The sequence below is a fragment of the Hippopotamus amphibius genome, chromosome 3 (assembly GCF_030028045.1).
Source record: "Hippopotamus amphibius kiboko isolate mHipAmp2 chromosome 3, mHipAmp2.hap2, whole genome shotgun sequence".
NCBI lineage: Eukaryota > Metazoa > Chordata > Mammalia > Artiodactyla > Hippopotamidae > Hippopotamus > Hippopotamus amphibius.
Genome location: NC_080188.1, coordinates 17,482,474 through 17,495,417, shown reverse-complemented (window position 1 = coordinate 17,495,417; position 12,944 = coordinate 17,482,474). Strand labels below are relative to the sequence as shown.

The window sequence follows — 12,944 nt, the reverse complement described above, 5'->3', positions numbered from 1 at the left end:
TCTCCTAATGGGATGGATACTATTACGCCAGCTGTATGGATGAGGAAACCAGGGCATGGAAGGGGGACGTTACATGTTATGGATCACATAACTGAAAAGAGGAGCCCGTTTGAACTGAGGTCTGTGACGATTGCCGGAAGGGCTGAGGTGGGGGCTCTTGTCCAACACTCAGAAATGAATTGTCCAAGGAGACACATGTGCTGACAAAGCAAGAGACTTTATTAGGAAGGGGCGCCCCGGGCGGAGCGCAGGAGGGTCAGGGAACCCAGGAGGACGGCTCTGCCACGTGGCTCGAAGTCTCGGGTTTTATGGGGATGGGATTAGTTTCCGGGTTGTCGCTGGCCAATCATTCTGACTCAGGGTCCTTTCCGGTGGTGTGTGAATCTCTCAGCCAGGATGGAATCCAGGGAGGAGGATTCTGGGAGGTGGGTAGGACATGTGGACTGGCATCTCCTTTTGACCTTTCCCGTATTCTTCCTGTTGGTGGCGGCTTGTTAGTTCCGGGTTCCTCACCAGGATTTCCTGTCTTAAAATAACTCATGCAAATTGTTACTATCTGCCTGGCCAGGGTGGGTGGTTTCAATCTGTGTTTCCCCTAACATGACTATAAGACCAGCTGCACTCTTCTGCCATCCTGGGGTGCTCATGAAGGGGCAGCCCGAGATCCATGAACAAGGAACATTTCCACCAATGATCTAGAACCTGGTGGTCTCATATGGTAGCCACTAGTCACCTGTGGCTACTTAAATTTAAATTAATTAAAATTAAAAGTTTCATTCTGCAGTTGTACTAGTCATATTTCAAGTGTTCAGTAGCCATAGATGAGTAGGGTCTGCCTTATTGGACACTGCAGATACAGAACATTTCCATCATTGCAGAAAGAGTTGATGGTACCTTAGATGTGAGAATTAGAATCCTGAGTGACTTTGGTAGATGAGAGAAACATTCTGATTGAAGTCATGAGGCCTTGCCTTCTGGGAAGAGAAGTATGTGGCTATTCAGGTCTAAGGTAAGCCAGTTTAGCTGCAAAGAAAGAGAAAGCAAGAGTTGTAATGACAGTTCTGCATGAGTCATTAGCCTGGCAGTGTGTTTAGAGATGGAGCAGTCCATGCAGAAGACACTGCTTGCCCTCAGGCAAGAAGTGTAAGGTGATCCTTGGTTAGGCTTCGCCAGATTAGAGCCTTGCTAATGTGCTGTGGCTGGTTTTGGCACTACTGCCAGGAAAGAGGCACTCAAGATCTGGGAAGGTTAAAAAGACTTGGGATTGCTCAGCTGGTTTTCTTGGTCCAAATTCGGTCTGTGTCTGGATTTGATGCAGTCATCTGAAATCCTGACCACATCTAGCTGGTTTACAATTTGATGCTCTCTGCAAAGCACACAATCTTCTACCAGAATTTTGTGAAAGAGCATTGGATTCGATTAGAAGACCTGGGCTCGTGTCCTAGCTTCGCTGCTTGGAAATAGTCCCTAACTGCCCTTACTCCCAGTTTCCTTGAATGTAAAATAGGATATTAAATTCATCGATTGAAGGCGAGTGCCAGGAGAGCGTCTGGCATGTCTTTGGCTCTCAGTGATGCTGTCCAAAGGTGCAACAAGCACATAAGTGACCTTAGAGGGGGGATGTGTTTTCCGAGCCTTCAACTTAATTGTAATTAATTTTGGAATTAAAAAAATAATTTTTATTATGGAAAATTTCAAACAGATGGAAAAGTAGAGAGAATAATATCACGAATGCCCATGGACTAATTTAAGTGTAATACGTGCTGCGTATTGAGTATCTGCTATGCACCGGGCGTGCTTTGGAAGGCATGTTCCATGTTTTAACGGATTTAATCCTCGCAACACCAATCACAGAGCGTTGAAGCAACTTGTTTAGAGTTACCAAGCAAGATGTGGTAGAGTTTAGGGTCCACCCCAGGCAGTCTGACTCCTGGAGTCCCAGACTTCACCTCAGCCGGGTCCAGGGAAAGCAGGTCCTGTGGTCAGAGCCTGCTTGGGTTGGGACCTGCTGAGTGACCATCTCTGATGAGCCCAACAGACAATGGACTCTGAAAAAGGAGGGAAGGGACTACTCTTTGACACGTAAAAATATGTGGTCATGAAAATTTTTCTTGCTTGGTTCCTTAATATTTCGCATCCCCCCAAAGAGTATGTTTGGGCGGTGTATGAAGTATGACTTGATTTTCCAACAAGAGAGATCCTGAAGTTTTTCCTTCTGGGCCCAGAAGATCTCTGGTTCTGAGCTGAATCAGAAGATCTGCACTGGAATGTAGCTTATACAAGACAGGAGGGCCTTGTTTTAATGTAGGACTGATTCAGATATTCAAATGCAAATGCAGATCTACTCATTGGTTAGGTTTCCTTCTTTAAAAAAAACATTCAGTGGCTGATACCACCAACTAGACTTAGGATCTCTCTCTCTGTCTCTCTCTCTTTCCTTCTCTTTTTAAAACACAAAATCTGCAATTTGGCATTTCTCCTCCACTCCCCCTTTATTATTTTCCCCCTGTCTCCTTGGCCTGAGTTCTTTTTTGTAGCTAGATCTAACTTGCCCTCTGCCTGATTTATTTTGGCAACGCAGTTAAAATGGTTTCTTTTTTCCACAGAAAATGTGTTTTGATTTCTTCTTAGAAGAATAAGCTTTTGTTCTTCAAAGTTAAATAAATCAAATTGCTTTCAGCCTCCAAATGCCACTGCCTTGTCTTCATTATCATTGGGCTTTTGCCTTTTAAAAACGATGCCGTCGTAAGCATTCTCTCGCACATGTTTCTGAACTATCTACGCCTTTTTGCAGTTTATGGTAGCATCTTATTGAAAACATTGATTTGGTAAGTTTACAGAACTTACAAGACAAAAACGCAGCATATCAGATATCTGTTTAAATCATATGATTATTGGAGCTCCTCTGTTAATTCTTATTTCAGTCATTTAGTGATTTAAAGCTGAGTTTTAAAGTGCTTAGGTTTAATTTTAACTGTGCCACTAACTACAAATTGTTTTTAGCAAGTTACATAACCCCACCAAGCCTCGGGCTCTTCATCTTTAAAGTGGTGCAGCGTGGGGTGGTGGACGTAAATGACAGTGTATATGAATAGCTCTTAAGTCTGGCCTTGGCACAGCGTTACTATAACAGACTCACTATTCACTATTACTAATAACTTCCATCCCATTCTCAGGGGTCCTAGTTATTTATTAGCCCATTCCTCAAGCATCACTTTTAGATACTGTGACTCCGTTTTTACTTCTTAGATACTTAACTCCCTTTTACTTATTAGAGTTTGGAGTCTGATGACATCTCAGGAGTAGATACGTGGCAAGTCCCTTCGGCATTTGGAGGCCATTTTCTTGCTTGTGTTAAGAGGGGCCTAGAAATAACATGCCCTTCTTATTGGAGGTGAAATCAGAATTATTAACAAGGCAGTTGAAAAGTTTTGCAAATTAAGTTCTTTTATGCAGATCTTATTATACAGATCAGAGGAGGGGTTATGTTAAGAGGTAGTGTGGACTGAATTCTCTGCACCTAACCGTGCTGCCGCTGGGCTGGGGCTCTGCGCTGGGATAAAACTCTCCTTTTTGCCAAGACTCTCTCATGGCTCACGCTCCCTCCTGCATTTCCTCCTCTAACGGTGAGGAAAGGCACGCTTTCCTCCTTTTTGCTTTTGAACTCTGGTGACAGGCAGGGCGGTGACGGTCCCCGTGGGGGCCTCCCCTGAGGATGCGTTGCTTTATTTGCAGTCCTCTGCCTGGCTTATTCGTTTGTTAACTCTCCAGGGAAGGAGGTGATGGTGAGAAACTTTAGGTACCACGAGTTAATTTTTTCTCCAGAGCTTATATTTTTTTCAGGGCAAAATATATATATATATATATAAAATACATATTTTTTTAAAGCAAAAGGATCTCAGATTTGATGGAAGCCCCTTAATGTGATTCGTTGGCCTTTATAAACAGAAATTGTACCTCAAATAGGCATGGATAGGACCACCTGGCTTGATGTAGAGATGGCTGAATACATTTCTAAAGAGTAAAGGCGGTACTTTGTCTGATGATTGTGTTGTTCTTATGTGGAAGACCAGTCCCGCTGAGACAATCTTAAATATGGAAGTGGAGGGAGGTTCAGGTCGGCTGACCGTTCACTGTCTCTGCACAGCCTAGGCCGTGGAAGCAGGCAGACGAGGAGAAGAGCTGGGTGGGGACAGAAGTTTACATACAACCTGATGGATTATGGGTGATCATCTCTCCACATTACCGTTGAAGCGCCAGGCTCAGAAGGATGAATTTTTCCCAGATCCCTGGGCTAGGTAGGGAGAGGGCGTGGGTGGAAAGAAATCCACACTTTGGGGCCAATATGCTCAACGGCTTTGAAGTTCAAGGGAGCTTTGCTTGAACAAAGAAAAAAATCTGCATTCAGTTTAGCCTGGTAACTCACAGCGGTGATCATTTCAACATTACCAGCCAGGCTTGGTCTCCTATGGGGACCATCTGATGTCTTTTGGCTGTTAGAGCTGTGCCTGGATCAGTCCAGGTTTGTGAGCTATTCTGTTTTCTGACAGGCTGACTAAGATCATAGACTGTGAGCTCTTAGAGAAGCTGCGAGGGCTAGTTCAGGTCAATGCAAGTACAGTTACATCTTTTAAAAGTATTTATTGAGCCCCTACTTTGTGCCAGGCCTTAGGGATACAGCAGTGTGGAAAAGGGACAGACAAGGGCCATGCTCTCCTGGATCTTCTGTTCTAGTTTTTGTAGTAATTTTTTTCTCCCTATGCCCCCATGGTCCCTTAGTCTTAGAGTAAGGAGGCCCTAGGACATCATGTATGTTGTTCAAGGTCATGTGGATGGTTCATTCCAGAGCCTGGACTTGGGCTTCCTGATAGTTCAGTCCCTTCACTGTCTCTGAGGTCCTGGATATTGCAAGTGTTTGAAATTGAATCACTTTTAAAAATTGGAAAATAAGACATGAACACAATACAATATTTAAGCACCATAATAAAAGGCTGCAGGGTGAAAAATATCTTTAAAAAAAAAACTTCACCCCATTTACAGCCCTTCTCCCCTACCACACACATGTCATCTCCCAGTCCCCGTCCCAAGAGGGGACCACAGGTATTCGTGTCCTCTATATCCTTTCAGGACTTTGCTATGCATATACCTGCTTATACAACATATGTACGTGTCTACAGCCCCCTCCTTTGCCCTTCCACAAATGAGAGCTTAGATACTTGTCTGCACCTTGCTTTTTATTGAATTTGATAACTGATAAGTTCCGTGGACTATTTTTTGTGCTCCCACATTGACTGAGCCACGATTTGTGAAAATGCTGGACACACTTAAAACAGCGTGTCTCCTTGGGAATAGCCCCCAAAGCATTTATGGACATAATCTGAGAGGTCTGGGTGGCCCCCAAAACATAATTTGCTATCATCAACTATGATGCCCTACATTTTTCTTGCACAGCCTTGTTCTGTGTACAGAAGAGACTGAAACATATTTGTGAGTATTCCCAGAATTCAGATAACATGGGGGCCCAGAGGGTTTGGTTTGGTTTTGAATTGCCACCAAAGCTAACTGCGTCCCCTCCTCAGTTACCTCCCTTGGCAGGGTCTGCTTCAGGGCGCCCCCCTAGTGCTGACCAGGAGGTGACCCCTCAGGGAGCTTATCTGTCCTCCCTGGTGGCCCTGCCAGCCCTCTGACAAGGCTTAGGAAAGAGGGCTGCGACATCTCCCCTTTCACCGCAGAGACTGCGGCGTTGGAGGCTCATGGAGACTTTGGAGGGTGAAAAGGCAGACCTGAGGGGCTCGAGGGAAGCAGAAAATGAAATGCCTTTGGAGACATTTTGGCCTAGAATGAGAAAAGAGAGGGAATTAATAGTTATAATCAGGATTTTTATTTTCCTTAATTTGTAACTTGAGACTTTGAGTCTGCTAACATTAAATCGCTAAGTGAATAGTAGTACTTCTTTTCTGTACGTTGTCTATTTTCTACCAGGATGTACGATGCTGTAGTAGCTCCACAGTATAGGTTCTGGAATCATACTCCTTGTGCCGAAGTCCTGGCCTGTCACTTTTTAGCTGTGTAATCTTGGACAAGTTCCATGGCCTCTGATGCCTCAGCCTGTCCATCTGTAAAGTGGGCTTAATAATAATATCACCTACCTCATAGGGATGTTGTTCCTTGGCGTTTAGCAAGTGCTAAATAGGCAAATACTTGATGTTATTATTACAATATTATGTCAAGTGAGACGTATTTAAGCACTTAGAAAATAAAAATGTGAAAAAGTAATGGTTTTCGATATTTTTTAATTTTCCTGAGGCTCAGAGAGGCAGGTTGGACATAACCTATAAGATGTTGTAGGACATAACCTATAAGCCACTCAGGTAGAGACTTCCTGAACGCAGGCAGCTGGACTCTCGCTCACAAGGCAGTGGAGAGGCAACGTTTAACTTGTTTTGTTTTCCTTATTAGAAGGAGGTGGGACAATTCAGAGTCGTAAGTTATTTTACCTGTAGCTTAGTATAGACATTGAATCAGAGGTGTATTGAGACTAAGAGGGAACTGCTGAATTGCATTGAAATCCTTCCCAGGCAACCGTTGTTTTTCCAGATACAGAATAACCTTTGATGTCCGTTACATTTTACTTGGAATAAAGTGCTCTGAATGTCACTTGGGAAGCCCGTTATTGCTAAATATATGAACACATTTAAATTGTTGTGAAGCTATAACTCAGTAAGAGCAACTTTCAGACTTCCCAGTAAGATCCATATCTCATGTGAGAAAATTCAAAGCTGCAAGGAGTGCACAATTTCCCATTGGCATTATTCATGAGCAGAGAAGAATGGACATCAGGGCTTCCCTGGTGGCGCAGCAGTTAAGAGTCTGCCTGCCAGTGCAAGGGACACCGGTTCAATCCCTGGTCCAGGAAGATTCCATGTGCCTCGGAACAGCTAAGCCTGTGTGCCACAACTGTGCTCTAAAGCCTGTGAGCCACAACTGTTGAGCCCATGTGCTGTAACTTCTGAGACCCGCATGCCTGGAGCCTGTGCTCCACAAGAGAAGCCACCACAATGCAAAGCCCACACACTGCAATGAAGAGTAACCCCCGCATAACACAACTAGAGAAAGCCCGCACGCAGCAACGAAGACCCAACAGCCAATAAGTGAATAAACAAACAAACAAACAAATACATAAAATTTAAAAAAAAAAAAAGAATGGGCATCAGAAGACCTCGTGGCGCAGTGGATGTCTCCACGTGATTGGGGTGGCGGTAACTGCGTGGCTTCCAGATGTGACTGCCTGGGCTGGAATCACTGCTTTCCTATTATTAATTGCGTGGCCTTGGGCAAGCTATTGAACCTGCAAGCCTCAGTTTCCACGTATGAAAATGAGAATCGTCATTGACTCATGGAGTCATTGAAAAGACTGAGTTACTGATTCTAGAGTGCTAGCACGGCAGTGCCTGGTGCATAGAAAGCACTCTGCAAAAGTCAGCCACTGTTGTTATTAATCAGATAGTCTTCCTTCTTTAATCCCCTGCCCTTTGAGGTCTTAGTGTTCACCCTCCATTAATCTGTTTAGGCTTCTAGTTTCTTAAAACATGGTTCTCATTTTTAAAGGGGCCAGATCGTTTTTTCTAGAGAATCCTTTCTAACAAGGCACATACATGTCCTAATCAAAGCTCTATTGTGGCTGCTGTGGAAACTTAACATAATAATGGAATTCTAGCTTTATCTTTAGAATTGTGTAAAAAGCAATAAACTTTAGAGAAGTTGACCTTTTCTTTCCAGATAAATTTTCCCTGAAGTTCTTCATTTTTCTCCATCAGTCTTGTTATCTGATGGAAGTGGACACACTTGGGATTTTTGAATCGTGTTTTCAGTGTAAGGAAGTTTTGCTTCATTTCTGCCAGCTTAAGTACTCACTGTGTAAGACAATAATCGCCGTTTCCCCACCCCATCTCACCCAAAAAAGATGGGTTGGTCTTGTTAAGTGTGGTGGGGTCCCATGGTGATGGGACCTGAGAATGACGGGTGGGTGTTTTCTCTCCTATCAGTCTGCTAGCCTTCCCTAGCACTCATGCCAGCCCACTCCTGGCTTCCGACTGTGCCCTCAGAGAAGGCACCTTTTAACATTAGTGTGTTGTGGTAAAGAAATACTATTTTAAAGGATGTGTTTGTCTATCAGTGCGGTCATATTCACAGCTGTAGGATGAAATGAGAAGAAATTTAACAATGTCAAATGCACCATGACACAGTCCCGGAAATAAGGCTGTAGTTGGAAATTTACAAGCCGTACAGAACATGAACGTGGTGTCTTCTTTCCTGTAGATTATCACTCAGATAAGACATTGACCTGGAAATTGATAGCTGCTGAGCTGGTTAGGTGTTCCTTTTGTTAAGTGTGTGTTTGTGACCAGGGAGAGCCCAGAACTGTGAATCAGTGCTGGGTAGTTTTCAGTAGAGCCTGAAAAGATAACTTTCTTTTTTTCTGCCTTGTTTCTGGTATTAGTCATCAAGACTTTAAGCAGCAGTTTGTATTTTTCACATCCTCTTTTAAAGAGATTGTACACAGCACAGTTGTAGTCAGCCACAGAAGGCCGTCCTGGAAGAGAGCCTCTGTGTTGGGATGAGGGAAGTGGTCATGATAGCTAACTTTTAGGAGGGTGCTGACTACTTGGCCCTGTATTAAGCATTGTACATATACCATCTTACGTAAAACCCCCAACAGCCCTGTGAGGGTTGCTGCAGAGAGGCCAAGGTTCAACAGCTAGTCACAGGGGTCTGGATGTGGGGGCAGGCTACTGGCTCCAGACCCCTTCTTCGTAGCCCAGCCTCAGTCTTGCATGCCCACTCCTTGAAGTTGGTCAGACCTGTGCAAAGAACTCTGAATGGGAAGTTCTACTACGTTGGAATGAAAACGCTTACTGTGATGAAACGTTTCATTCTGACATCTCTTGCTCTTGACCTTCTTGTTATCCTTGATGCACAAAAGTCCAGGTCTAAGGGAGCAGCTGATAAAAAGAGGAGACATAAAAATAGTTGAATGCTTATTTTCTAGATAATGGCCTAGTTTGAGGTTTTCCTAGGAAAATTCTTTTTTTTTTTTTTTTTTAACTTTTTTTTTCTTTTAGGACAGTTTTTCTATTTTTTCACCTCTGGCTTTTCTACTTTTTCCCCTGCTGCTGTCTTCCACATTAATCCACTCTACATGACTATTCCCAGACTTGACTTTTTTGAGTTTTATGGTATAGATCCCTAGTTTAGCCCTGCTAGGTTGTAGCAATGCAGTGCAGGGAATTACTTATTCATCGATAATTAAGAACTTGGTTCATGCTGTTTTAGAGGACAATGTTTTATTTCCTTTTCAGCTAAGGGGCTGAGGGTCTTTTCCCCAACCCATTTAGTTTGGGAAATCTTTGTCTCTCTCTCTCTCCTTCATGTACACACACACAACCACTATGAATATTATAAATGACACAGTGACAGAAAAGAATAATATTAGCCTACATATCTTGAAGGATTAGCTGTAAAATGAGTACAAAGTAATACTTCAATAAAGACATCCTATTGACTTTTTGCTATTCATATTTCTGTAAACTGGTTTCATCTCTGTTTTTGTTTAGCATTTATAGCCAAACACAAGCTGGGGAGACAAGAGAACGTTTTGTTCCCTAACCTGGTGTGGTTCGGCCTGTGTGGTGTGTATGTTTCAGTAAGGCAGGTGTAGAATTTTAGTCCTGTCCTGGGTCTTCAGAATAGGAAAGTAAAGGGGCACATAACTGTCTGTCACTTAGATGAGGCCACTGTAAAAAAAACAAAAAAACAAACAGAAACTTTCGAAAAGTAAAAAATTATTTTGCAGCTTTACAGGGGGCTTCATTTGTAATGTAAACATAAACATTGACATGGGCCAGTTGTTAGAAATGCTTAAAAATATAGTACAGAGCCTTCTAAGGTACAGTGAAGACCAAAGGTTGAACATTTTATCATTTCATTCTTACCCACCCAGTGAAGTCCCAGCCAAGCTGCCCTGTTTGCTCAATGGAGATGCAGAGTTAACTCAATTTGGTGTGGCTTGAGAAAGTCACGTTGCATGACACATACAAGATTCCTTGTGACTCACCATTCACCCTGTTGCTTATTACTCAACAGAATGTAGCTGAAGAGTTAAAGAACAGATTCCTGAGAAGAAGTGATAAAAAACTCACAGGGACGATGCCCACCAGTCTCCCCAGACACTTGTGTTAAAGCAGACTGATGCCGTCAGTCTACTGTGGTTCTCAAGTTCTGTTCTCTCTTGGTTTATAAAACCTCAATAAAGAGGTCCTTTGGAGATTTTGGTACTTAAATTTCCTTAGGCTGAATTCAAAGAAGCAGTGTGTAATGGGGGAGGGAACGCAGTGGGATGGAGTAGGATGAGGTGGGGCAGGGTGAGGAGGGATTACAAGTCCTCTGTGTTCTTAAATATTTAGGCCAGATTAATATATATGATGCTTGCCTTTTATAAAGCTTTACCTTTTTTGTTTTCTCTTGCAGGAGTGACTTTGACGAGTTCTAAGAGACTGAAAACTTATGACATATGAAGTTGCCTAGGGAATTATTTTTTTATCTTTTATACAATTTCTATAGTGGAGTCTGCAGGCATGTGGATGGAAGCTAAAAGGGAATAGTGTTGCTATGCTGGATACAGAATTCATTTTGCTTTGAAACAAGTTTTGGTTTAAAAAACATCTGATGAAAAATTTATTACATTTCCAGGGAGGAAAAGAGCTCCTTTTTTTTATCTTCCCAACCACCACCCCTCCCAATCCCCCATTTGTGGCCTTGGTGCACACACTGCAATTTTTCCAGTATGATAACTATGTACAGTGGAACTATATGTATACAGTCTGAGCTAATGCTCAGAGGGTGTGTGTGTCTATGTGTGTGCATGTGTGTGTACACACGTCTGTGTGCCTGTGTTTTTGTTCCCCCCAACCCTTAGATCTCATTTTGCTACTGGTTGTTAAGAAGATCCTCTTACAGTTTAACTGTTACAAAAGATAAAAGATGAATCTTCGGTGGTGAAGGCTCCTTGAGGATATAGTCTAGCCCTGGGCAGTTGATCCCCTAAGAGATCATGGAGTCAGAGGGAAGCAGATGCTGGACTTTGGATTCAGAGACCAGAAATCAGCAGTGACCTGCTACCAGTATGCCACTCCTAGTTCACTTACAAAATACTGAGTTTTTATTTTTGTTTGTTTGTTTGTCTTGTTTTTTTTGTAACTCAAGCTAAGCAAATCTTATTTAGCCATTGAATAAAGGGGGAAGTGGTTTAAAGTCACTTAAAAAAAAAGTCTTGTTTTGACAACCCAAGACCAAAACAAGACAATCTCCACTTCTGGTGCAGGATGGGCCCACACCTTCCTCTGGTATGTTTTCCTTGGTATTCTTCCTGTTCTCCATTTTGTAACTAGTGCCTGTTATTTAAAGGATTCTTGAGGGTTACTCTCCCCTCAAGTGGCATGGAATACCCCACTTTTTTTTCTTCTTTTTTTAAAGCTTTACAGTTTACCAGACAGCTGTAAGAACCTGGAGGTGAAGGTAGTAGGACTTTTATGGTAGGTCTGGGCCAAGAGGTAGGGGAGTCCAAGTATAGGGAAATCTCCAAGACCTGCCTCCAGGTCTGTGTTCATGTGGTGCCTTGGACACTTCCTTTATTTCGAAAAGAAAACATAATTCTCATTTGACTCCCAAAAGATGATTCTCATGAAAATGTACTTTAAAGTATTTACTGTCAATATACTCATCCCATTCTTTTCTGGCACCAGACTAAAAACTTCTAACCTTTTAAATGAATGGTAGGTTCAATTTCATGTGAATTTTTGCTGACAACTAATTACAAGCTGTACGTGTGTACATCCATACACACAGTGGACCAGGGGAAGGCAGTATGGAAATAAATTTCACTGTGGTCCAGAAGGTAGCAATATAGGAATTTGGGGGGTGTGTATTAGTGTAAATAATATACGTGCAGTCCAGACAAATAGTTTTAGTTTTATAAAAAGGAATCATTTTTTGTTTTAAAAATATTATGCCCTCAAAATGGTGAGGGATAAAGTGTAAGATATTCTTCAGCTTTAATTATTTTTTAATTTTATTCAGGTCAGAGCACTTTTTTTAATAGCAATATAACAGGCAAGAGAATACTCAGAATATTTAAAATTGTATTTATACCAAGAGTACGTTTTAAATATTTTCTAATACTTGAGCAGTTGTTGTCTGACTGGCTTCCAAATATGCCAAAAGTTAAGCATTCAATATTTTCAACATGTATGCTTTTTACTGGTTTATATTCTCTAATAAGAATCTTTAAGTGTTCCCAAAGCAACTGATGTTTACAGGCCTTTTGTGTCTTTTCCTCCTTCTCTAGAAGGCTTGGGGATCCACAGCAAAGTTAATATGTAAAACACTAATGATGGCCTAACTTCTGATGTAATAAATGAGTTGGCTACCACCTCGATGTAAAAATTTGTAAAGGAAAATTTTCACCATTTTGAGTGTCAAATGTGTTTTTAACTGTCTGGTTTGTACTTCTATGACTTTTGTACTACCAAAGCAGAGTTACAAATAAAAAATGTTAAACACAGTGAGTTGTTTTTGAATGATCCAATTGTTGGTGTCTTGGGTACTGAAAGTACAGTTGTGGTTGGTGTAATTTATCAAGCTTAACATTACAGTACCTGATTTCTTATGTCTGAATTGTCAAGTGATCATTTGGCTGACTTCTCTCATGGGATTCCTCCTTCCCCCGCATAGTAATACCACCCTCATCCCCTGAGTATTATTTTTTAAATTTGTAGATAATTTTGGATGTATGGAACAGTGGCAAAAGCAGTACAAAGGGTTCTTTTATACTCTTCACCCCACATTCCCTTACGGTATCATCTTACATAACCACAGAACAATGATCA

General features: G+C 42.0%; 1 protein-coding gene across 2 annotated transcripts in view; it reads left to right on the top strand.

The window, feature by feature from the left end:
• RELL1 (RELT like 1) overlaps positions 1-12,613 on the top strand; it is a 63,035-nt gene extending 50,422 nt beyond the window's left edge. For both annotated transcript variants that reach the window (XM_057728268.1, XM_057728267.1), the window contains one exon: positions 10,528-12,613. The gene's annotated coding sequence lies outside the window, so the exon portion shown is untranslated. The remainder of the gene's footprint in view (positions 1-10,527) is intronic.
• The last annotated feature ends 331 nt before the right edge of the window (positions 12,614-12,944 follow it).